This window comes from Tenrec ecaudatus, chromosome 14 (genome assembly GCF_050624435.1).
Source record: "Tenrec ecaudatus isolate mTenEca1 chromosome 14, mTenEca1.hap1, whole genome shotgun sequence".
Taxonomy (NCBI): domain Eukaryota; kingdom Metazoa; phylum Chordata; class Mammalia; order Afrosoricida; family Tenrecidae; genus Tenrec; species Tenrec ecaudatus.
In genome coordinates, this window is record NC_134543.1 from 4,621,302 (window position 1) to 4,630,804 (window position 9,503).

At 55.8% G+C, this 9,503-nt stretch overlaps 1 protein-coding gene across 1 annotated transcript in view; it reads right to left on the reverse strand.

Moving 5' to 3' along the window:
• The window catches only part of SETD3 (SET domain containing 3, actin N3(tau)-histidine methyltransferase), a 49,844-nt gene extending 40,548 nt beyond the window's left edge, over positions 1 to 9,296 (reverse strand). Inside the window, exon 1 of the mRNA XM_075532445.1 lies at positions 9,133 to 9,296. The gene's annotated coding sequence lies outside the window, so the exon portion shown is untranslated. The remainder of the gene's footprint in view (positions 1 to 9,132) is intronic.
• Positions 9,297 to 9,503: the final 207 nt, after the last annotated feature.

Genomic DNA, 9,503 nt, shown 5'->3' on the forward strand with positions numbered 1-9,503 from the left:
TACAAGAGCCATACTGCATAACGCTCGACCCCTGCAGCTAACTCACAGCCACCTCCTGTGACCAAGCAGCATGGCCTCATGGTTTGCTACAGGAGCAGGCAACAGGCCCTTTCTCTCGTAGAGCTTCAGGCCAGTTAGAACTGCCCACCTCGCCAAGGTCAGCAGCCAAGGGCTTAGCTGTGGGTTCACCAGCTATCGACAAGCAGCAGAGTTGGAGTAGTCTGAAACCAGGCCAAGGGGCCACAGCCAAGCCCTGCTAGTGGTATTCTGGGGCTCACTGCTCTAGCTCACCCACAGTCTGGTGTCCATTGGAACTTGGCCGCAAGCCCACAGATGCTGAGCTGGGTGGTGGGCCTAGCCTTTGCTAGCACACCCGCCCACCCGACAGACTTCCCAGTGCCCACAGAAGACAGCCAAGCCGGAAAGCCCTACCTTGGCCAGAACAAGGCTGGGGAGCTGGGACGCATACCCTGGTAAGTCGCCTAGGTGTGAAGGCCAAGGGCAATGAACAGCTGACCACCTGTGAAGATGCCTCCTGAGACGGCCCCTGTTCCTCACCCCCCACCAGGCATGCAATCCCCATCTGCCTTCTGTGGCTTAGGAACAAAATCCAACTCCCCGGGTGGGGGGAACACCCAAGATTCCAGGACACCAAATCACTGCCCGCCCTCTCCATGAGACCTCAGCTGAATCCACGTTTCAACAAATGCAACAGGAAGGGGGCCATCCCCAACACTCTGACAGAAACGACCCCACAAAAAGACATCTCCAAATGCCTCCAGCCCCCTGCCCACCCCACCCCCAACCAAACAGAACAACGCAGACATTTGTAATTCAGGATTTACTTCAAATGTTTAAGTTGGAAAAACAGAAACGTGTTAAATTACAAAAACACTCAAAAGTTCAATCCAGAGATTAGCTAGGTTTATGTAGAAGACAAGACTTTCCTCCAAAGTTTGACAGAAGTCAAGCATCATTTGCAAATAGTTTACTGAGTTATTTTAGGAGAAATAATAGTGTCCCAAAAGGAAAGGGGAGCAATTTAAATAAGATTTACCAAAACCTCAAGTCAAACTCTCTACTATGGAGTCAATACCATCACAACCCTATAGGACAGGGTCGAACTGCCCCATAGTTTCGGAGACTGCAACTCTTTATGGGAGAAGGCCTGTCTCTCTTGCAGAGTGGTGGTGGTTTCAAACGCTGGACCTTGCAGATGACAGCCCTACACCTAACACGAGAGCAGACATGCAGAAAGGCAGTACAAGTACGACACAAAGACACTGAACCAACAAGCCCCACAACAACACTCAAAACGGAGCCGGTGAAAACAGTGAGCTACGAGTTCCGCACACACCTGTATCGCTTCCCCTCCAAAAGGTGCTTTTAAAACTGACACAAAGTCCTCAAAACCGTAACCTATGAACACGGTCTTCAGAGCCTGCAAGCGGTTGGTCATCTGAGACGCACTGTAACGCTGGCCCTGGCCAGAGCCGAGAAGAGCAAAGACAGTCAGAGAGAAGCAAGGGTACACCTGGTCCAGAGGCTGACTGAGCAGCACATCCCACAGGGTGCCCGGCACCCACCACTGCAACCAGGGGACCGCCACCAGTGTCCTCAAGACAGTGTGAAGCAGTCAGCTCCAACACAACCACACAAAACGTTCACCAAGTGTGGGCTCCCCTGTCCCTGTGAATATTTCTCAAGTTCCATAACAAGCCCCCCACACACACACACCTAACAGCCCAGACGGGTTTGGAAGGCACGCTCACCAGCCTGCCAGCCTGCTACATATGGGGAGATAGGGGGTAATTAAAAGCACGCAGACATGGGGTATGAGAGCAGGTTCAGTGGGTTGTATGTGAGCAGGTACCCACTGAGGAATATGTGGGAGAACACATACACACATGTGAGAACAGGTTCACAGTGAGTGTGCTGCGAGAAAAGGACACTAGGGGACACTAGAGGTGTGTGTGTGTGTGTGTGTGTGTGTGTGTACAGGTACCCACTGGGCAAGAGTGTGTGAGCACACAGTATGTGTGTCTGTGAGAGTGCACACTCGCGGAGACCCATTGGGCGCAAGTGTGTACACGTGTATGAGAGAGAGAGAACGCACGCAGGTACAGGCTGTGTTCTTCTGGGTGTCCCAGGAGCCTGCCTCCTCACCTGGGCCCTGTGGGCGCGTGTGCCCCATCTTCCCCTCACCCAGGCCCGCTCACCAGAGGTCCCCTAGGTAGTACAAGGCGTCTGGGTCAGGCTGTCTCCTTGCCTAGCTGTGGGGAGGTGCCTGCATTAGCATACCCACTCAGCGACTGGCTAGTACCCATCACCCCAGCTCCCACCACTGGTAGTACTGATCTGCCAGCCCTCAGAAGCACCAGCATGGCAAGCCCACCCCTGGGGCCTCCACCCACAGTTCTCACTGGCTCACTCACCACCTTCGTGTGGGTGCCAGCTCACAGTGAGCCTACGTGACAAGGCAGAACCGCCCCAGTGAATTTCCCAGACGGTAAACTCTTTATGGGAGTGGAACACCTCGACTTTCTCCCTCAGCGTGCTTGGTGGTTTCAAACTGCTGACCTTTGGGTAGCAAACTCTTCATCACCACAGCCCCAGGACTCCTCTTCCTTAGAAAGGAGGGGGCTTCAAACATTCCATGAGGAAGTAGACTGGAAAGTGAGCTTGTTCGGGAAAGCCCTTTGCATGGGAATGTACGGAGTCGATTCACAGAACCCCTGGGAGCGGTCTGGGAGAACCCACCTCAAGAGCACTGCAGAGGAGAGGCCTGCTCGTCGCTTTGATGTTAGAGGCCATTCTCCCACCAGTTACATAAGCACCTTCTAGAGATGCTCACCCCATTTCTGACTGACTTTTCCACACAATAGTTTTTTTAGTTTTCAACTGCTGTGGCGTTAGAATTGTAAATCACTTAAAATAACAAGGCTCAACTTAAAACAATAAAAAAGGCCTTTCATAAAGCAGCAGTCTCATTTGGTTTCATGAATAATCATGCCCTATTCTATCTTTGTAAAATCAAAGACAATGGAAAAGGTAAGAGAGCAGCCAGAGTCTGTCAGGAAGTTACCTCCAAGTCACCCGGTCCTAGCCCCAGCCTCGGGGCTCTAAATCCCCAGACCTGGGCACCACCAACCGGAAGGTGGGCCCTGTGGCTGCTCCCCTCAAGTCCACAGTTCAAACCCACTAGGGGCTCCACAGGAGAAAGGCAAGGCTGTCTGCTCCAGTCAACAGTGGCAATCTCGGAAACCCACAGGGGCAGCTCTATCAGGTCACAGTGAGTCGGGATGGCAGGGAATGTGGGAAGCCCAGAGAGCGGGGGCAGGGGGGGGGCTGGCAGGGTCTCTGGGTGGTCTAAGCCACAATGCTCCATGGAAGACAGATGTGACATCTGCTGCCTGGAGATTCACAACCTTGGAAACCCTCCAGGGCTCCAGGAACCAGAGTCCATGGGAAGGTGGGTGTGGTTTCCAGAGGGCGTGGCTCCTGCTTGCTGGCTCTGGGAGGACCAGCCTGGGAAGGAGGGAGGGGGGCAGGAAGGCAGGCTGCTGACAGAGCACAGTAGCCCTGAGCCTGGGCAGGGCTGAGGCCCCCTCTAATGGCCAGCCATCCTCTTTGACCTGTCCAAGTCCTGCCTCAGAATGAGAAGTCCTCATATCCTCCCCCAAAGTCTCCCTAGTTCCAGCTTAGCACATCCCTAGAAGGACCCCAAACATGGGGACTATGGGAGTCCAGTAAGCTTCCTGGTTTGAACAGCTTTTAAACAGTGAGAACATGTGCTGAGGGGGTGAGGCATGAGGGGCTACATGAGGAGCCACCCAGATCTCTGAGAGTCGAGGTAGCCTGTCTGCTCCGCAGAGCTCCATTTTGGGGTCCTCAGTCTGAGATGCCCTGAAGGTAAGTAGGTAACCTACCAAGGCCTCACTACATAAACTGATCTTAAGCTGCAAGAGGTGATGAGCTGCCACAGGGTCAGGATCCCAAGGGTCCGTGAGGGAACAAAGCTGATGCCTGACTGGAATGTTGTGGCTTCCAGGGTCATGACGGGGCTGATTTTTGCCAGGTTCTTCCTCGTCAGGCTCCGTCTGGACATGGCACTGAAAACCGTCCAGCATCTGAGCAACACTCAACCTCCACTGGCCGGTGATGCGTGCCCACCAGGTAGCAAATCCCAGACTCCTCTGGGGCTGAGAGGCCGAGTTCAACCACTGCATTGAGCACATTGACTCAGTGCACCTGCCCTGTGGCAGTTCTGGGGCATCATGTAACCACCTTCATCCTACCAGCACACCTAATGGGTGCGCGTACTGACCACACACCAGGAGGGAAGGAAGCAGGGGTCTCTCAGGCAACGGTGGGGCTCGGTGAGGTGAAATGGGTTATGGAGGACTAGGTGGGTGGGAAAGCCTTGCCAGTGCCCTGCGGTGACAAATGGCACCGACACACCAAAATGTTCCCCTCCAGTTCAGCTCAGAACTGCCCATGTCATAAGCCGCCTGCCACTGCCGTGGCCCTGGTGCTCAAGACGAGGATCCAGGACCAGAGCGCAACACGCAGCTGCAGCGTCTTATCTCTTCCGTCTCTTAATGTCAGAGAGCACGTTCACTGGCTGCAGTGGCCCCAGGAGTGGCCCCGGGCTAAATTTAAGACACGTCTTCCCTAAACCTCCAAATGAAGGACTGGCCATACCCCTACTCCCGCCTGCCTCCCCCCCACCCCCTCCAACACACACACAAAGGTCCAGGCAAAGCTGCCTGGCAGGTTTGAAAAACTGCCTGAGTCACTTTTAGGTGTGGGCGCCATGACTTTTAGCGCTGGACTGCTGGGACCTGCTGATGCCCAGCTCCACTGGGGACCAGGGCCACACTCTCACAAGGGCATCTTCTGGTTAACAGTCTCAGCTAATGTTTACCTTCTTTAACTGAGCTTCAGAAAACACAAATGCTACTAAAATGCCATGCCCACCTCCTGAGACAGAAACCTTGCAACCACGCAGTCATAAGAGCGGGTTCACACTGAGTTACCCACAAAACAAATGAAGAAGGATAAAAGTCTGCGTGCCAATAACCAACTTTTCTATTTGCCCTGCAAAGTCTGTGTGTCAAACTCACCAGTCACTGAGAGGGAGAGAAACATGAGGCGGCCTGGTCCCTGAGACCTACATACTCCAGCAAGTTTTAAGTCTTTATAAAAATAGGAACCACCATTTATTGGTCAGTTTGCCATGCTGTGGGGGCTTGTGTGTTGCAACAAGCTATGTCACTGGCATGTCAGCCATCAGCAGGGTCGTCCCATGGTGAGCGGGTTTCAGCTGAGCTTCCAGGCTAAAAGGGGCTATGAAGAAGCAGTGGGCTGTCCACTTCAGAGGGCTGACCCCTTGAAAACCTTCTAAACAGCAGCAGAAGTGGGGCTGATAAACGGCCCTAAGAGGAGTCCCGCTGGGGGAGAGGTACTCAGAGCACGCCTGGAGAAGAGCTGCCCCCTCAAAGCAGAGACAACCTGCACGACAGGATGGGGTTCAGCTCCGGCCCTTCATTTGCTGATGAGGCCGGACTCAAAATGGTAAGATACAGCTGCAAATGCCCATGACATGCGTGGTAAAGGAGGCGGTCAGCACAAAGGAGGAAGGCCTCTAAGGAGGTGGACTGCGGCACAGGCCGGGCAGCATTCCACTCTGTCCCTGTGAGTCAGAGTGGGCTTGGTGGCCCCTGACCACAGCCAGAAGACACACTTTCCCTCCCGCTCTGCTCCTCAGGCTGCCCAGTCCCCCCACTAGGGGGGCAGGAGGGGGGAGGAGGGTTAAAATGAGCTCCGTATCAATCACTAGGTATCAATCTTCAAAAGTTCTTGAGAAAAACAAAGTCTCAACTTGGGGGGTGTGAATGATAACCTCATTTTAGAGCCACTTTCCTTGATTCTTCGTTTCCATTGGAATGATGAGCACCTCCACTTGGACTTCTGCTTCGTGTATACTTGCAAACCCAAACAGTGAGGAAACCTACAACACCTACCCTGAGCTACCGGATGAATTTAACAAGCAGGGTTTCTAATCTGGCAGAGAGAGAGAGAGAGAGAGAGAGAGAGAGAGAGAGAGAGAGAGAGAGAGAGAGAGAGAGAGAGAGGGAGAGCGAGCGCAAAAGTCTCAACTTCTTCATAATGGAAACTGACATTGGAGGCAGGCACTGAGAGGCTGGCAGTGGCGTCATGTGCTACATGTTGGGCTACAAACCACAAAGCCTGCACTTTGAAACACCAGCTGGGCCACAGGAGAAAAATAAGGCTTTCTACTCCGTAAAAGTTAGTCTGGGAAACCCATAGGGGCAGTTCTATCCTATCCTATAGCGTCCCTTTGCTTTGAAAGTAAACAGGTCAATTACATTTGGGGAACAAAATGTTAAACATCTCCAACTGTAAGAGAATGATGAAATGAGGGCGGGAAGTCTGTGCAGTTTCAGAACCATGCTTGACAGTCCGCTCCTGCTCGTGCAAGCAGTCTCTGCGCACCTCCGTGGAAGATCTGTGAGCAGGGGTCCAGTCTGTCTCAGAGTCCTCACTGCTTCCCTCGGGCCCAAAATGGCCTGACCTCCCAGATCAATGCTTCTCTGACTGCAGCAAGACAGGAGAAAAAAGAACATCCTTCCGGTTTTTGAAAAAAAGAGGGCTCAACCAGAATGCTAGCTAACTGAGAAAACAAATGACAGGCCACAACCAAGCTCCTGAGTTGCATAAACGCACACTCACTGGTCTCTCAAAAATATTTAGCACCAGAAATCTGAAAAACCAATCCTGTTGCCATCAATTCTGACCCCTGGCAACCCCATGCCCGATGCCTGCCGGGCTTTCAAAAGCCAGGGCCTGGTGGGAGTGGGTCCTTAAGCCATTCTTTCCCCAGGGGCACAGAGTGCACGCCAACCACCACCTGCTAGTTGGCGGCCCAGAGCAAACCTGGGGAACAGCGCTGGCATTACCAGGACTTAGAGCCAAGGGCAGGAAGCCCAGGTCAAAGGAGACTGCCGTCAGGGAGCAGGCAAGCCATGGACTAGAGATGAAACTACTCCCAATGGGAGATTCTCAGCAAAGTCCGCACAAGACATAAGGCGCATCACCAAAGACTCCAAGTTAATAAGCAGAGACCGGAGTGTGTGCAAGCGGGGCATCCAGAGCTGTGGAAAGACTCCAACTGCACTGGGGTCTCTTGAAAAAAGAAGGCAGATCGTAGATTTGTTGTTGTTATTATTGTGTGTTGAGTTGGCTGCAACTCAAAGCAACCCTACCATGGAATAAAACTGCCCCAAGGGTTTCGAGCCAGCACCAGGCCTCTCCTCCCTCCACAGGCGTGGGGCCTGGTGCGCACACACTGCCAAGCATGGAGCAACTGCACTACAGGGGCGGCGCTATTTTCATACCCTCACCAGTGTGGCTCAACAAACCCGCTGACACACACGCTGAGCCTGCTTTCACGGAATGCTGTGGAGTCTAGCCCTCAGGCCTTGGCCACCCTCTTTGCAGGTGGAGAGCCTGCTCTAACCGAGGTTTCTAGACCCAGACCTTTCTCCATCGGTTCAATCGCAGGAAGGAAAAAGGCAGGTAGCCGGTGGCTTCTAAGGGCACGGTGTGATCATGGGTTGAGATGCCCAGCTTCTGCTGTACAGCAGGGTTGCACTGTCCCCAGAGGGGAAAGGGCTCCCCACCAGCTGGGTTCTCCCCACCCCCAACTCCTCCAGAGGTGCTTGGAGCCCTCAGCACAGGGTACTTTCCAGCTCAGACCAGCTTCATAACAGATAGTAACTGACATCCTAGAATACATATAGGGTGAAAGCAACGGCAGGGAGCTGCAAGCAGCCTGCCTGGGGTCCCAATAATCAGACCCCACAGGGTTCTCTGAGGAGCCCCGGTGGCACAGTGGGTTCCAAGTTGCACTGTAAGACACAATGTCAGCAGTTCAAAACTACCAGTGGCTGAGAGGGAGAAGAAAGATGAGGCTTTCTACTCCTTCCTGTCTAGAGTTATTACCGTCGCAGAAACCCACCAGGGCAGTTCTAGTCTGTCTTACAGGGCCACTAGATGAGTCAGAATAGATTCAATGGCTGTGAGGTTAGTTGGGGCTCTTTCAGGGAGCCCTGGGAAGCAATGGGCAGCACTCCATAAGCAGACAGCCTCAGGGTCGCTGTGAGCTCGTTGGGGTAGCTGAGAAAGTTTGCAAACTTTCTGGGGCCAGGGACTTTTACCAAAATACTAGCCATGGGGCATGCGTGCGTGTGCTGTAATAAAAAAAGGTCCCTTTATTTGGTTCTGTTCTTGGATTCAGCATATTCAGCTCCAATAAAGAGCTGCAGGAAATCGCTCCAAGGTTGCCCACCGGCTCGCAAACACCCGTGGGAAGAGGACTGGGGGCGTAGAAGGCATGATGGGCACAAGTTGCTACGGGCAGTGCCGAGGACTGGGGCCCCCCCACGTGCGGCCCGGCGCCCACCACCCGGCTGTGCACCGGGTGGGCCTCCACCCAAGGACGAGGGCGGTCGGGGCCCCGACGGCAAAGGCAGCCTGTGAACCTAGCTGAGAAGTCGCTCTGCTTTGGAGACCCGCCCTCCTGCATCTAGAACCTGGGGGCAGCCCGCTCCACACGGCTGGGCAGTCCACTGCGCGCAGTCGGGGAGCACGAGCCCAGAGGAAAGTGGGGGCAGGACGGGTGGCGGACGACCAGCGCCCCGGACCCCAGTCCTCCGCGCAGGTCGATGCGTGGGGGGAGCGGTGACCTACTTCCTCCGGCTGTTAAGATAACTGCAAAGTGAGGCGGAGGCGCGGGGCCGGGCCGCGGGGCCCCGGGCCGAAGGGGAGGAGCGGGCGGCGCCCAGAAGGAAGGAAACAAGCACCGCGCGGGAGGCGGCGAGGCCCGGCCCGCTGCGCGCCGGACGGGGGCGCCCGCTGCACCTGCCGCCAGTCGACAGGGGCCCGGGCCCGGGCCGGGGCCGCGCCCACGCCGGGCTGGCGGCGGGGCAGGCCGGAGCGGCCGGCGGACACGGGCCAAAGCCGCGAGGGGCGCGGGCGGGCAGGGTGCAGCGGCGCGAGTGTCAGGAGTCGGTGGGTCGCAAGCGCTGGGTCACCGCCGGCACTCACCTGCCTGCCTCCCCTTCGCGCAGCAGCGGCGCCACACTCCGGTCCGGACTCCACCGTCACCTCAACCAAGCCCCAGGCGGCGGTGGCGGCGGCCGGACGGGAGGGCGGGACGGCGGCCTGAGACGGCCCCGCCGCCGCGGCCCAACCCCGCTCCGCCCGCCCCCGGGACCCCGCCCCCCGGGCCGCCGCCGCCGCCTTTCATTGGCTCAAATTTCCGACGCATGGCGCGTCCCGCCTTAGGCCCCGCCCCCTACCAGCCGTCCTTCCGCCCCCTACTCAGCCGTCCTTCCGCCCGCGTTCCTCCTCAATCATTGGCTTGGCAGGCTCTCGGAGGCGAGAGCGGCCGCCTGAGCCCCCGCCAGCTTCCGCAC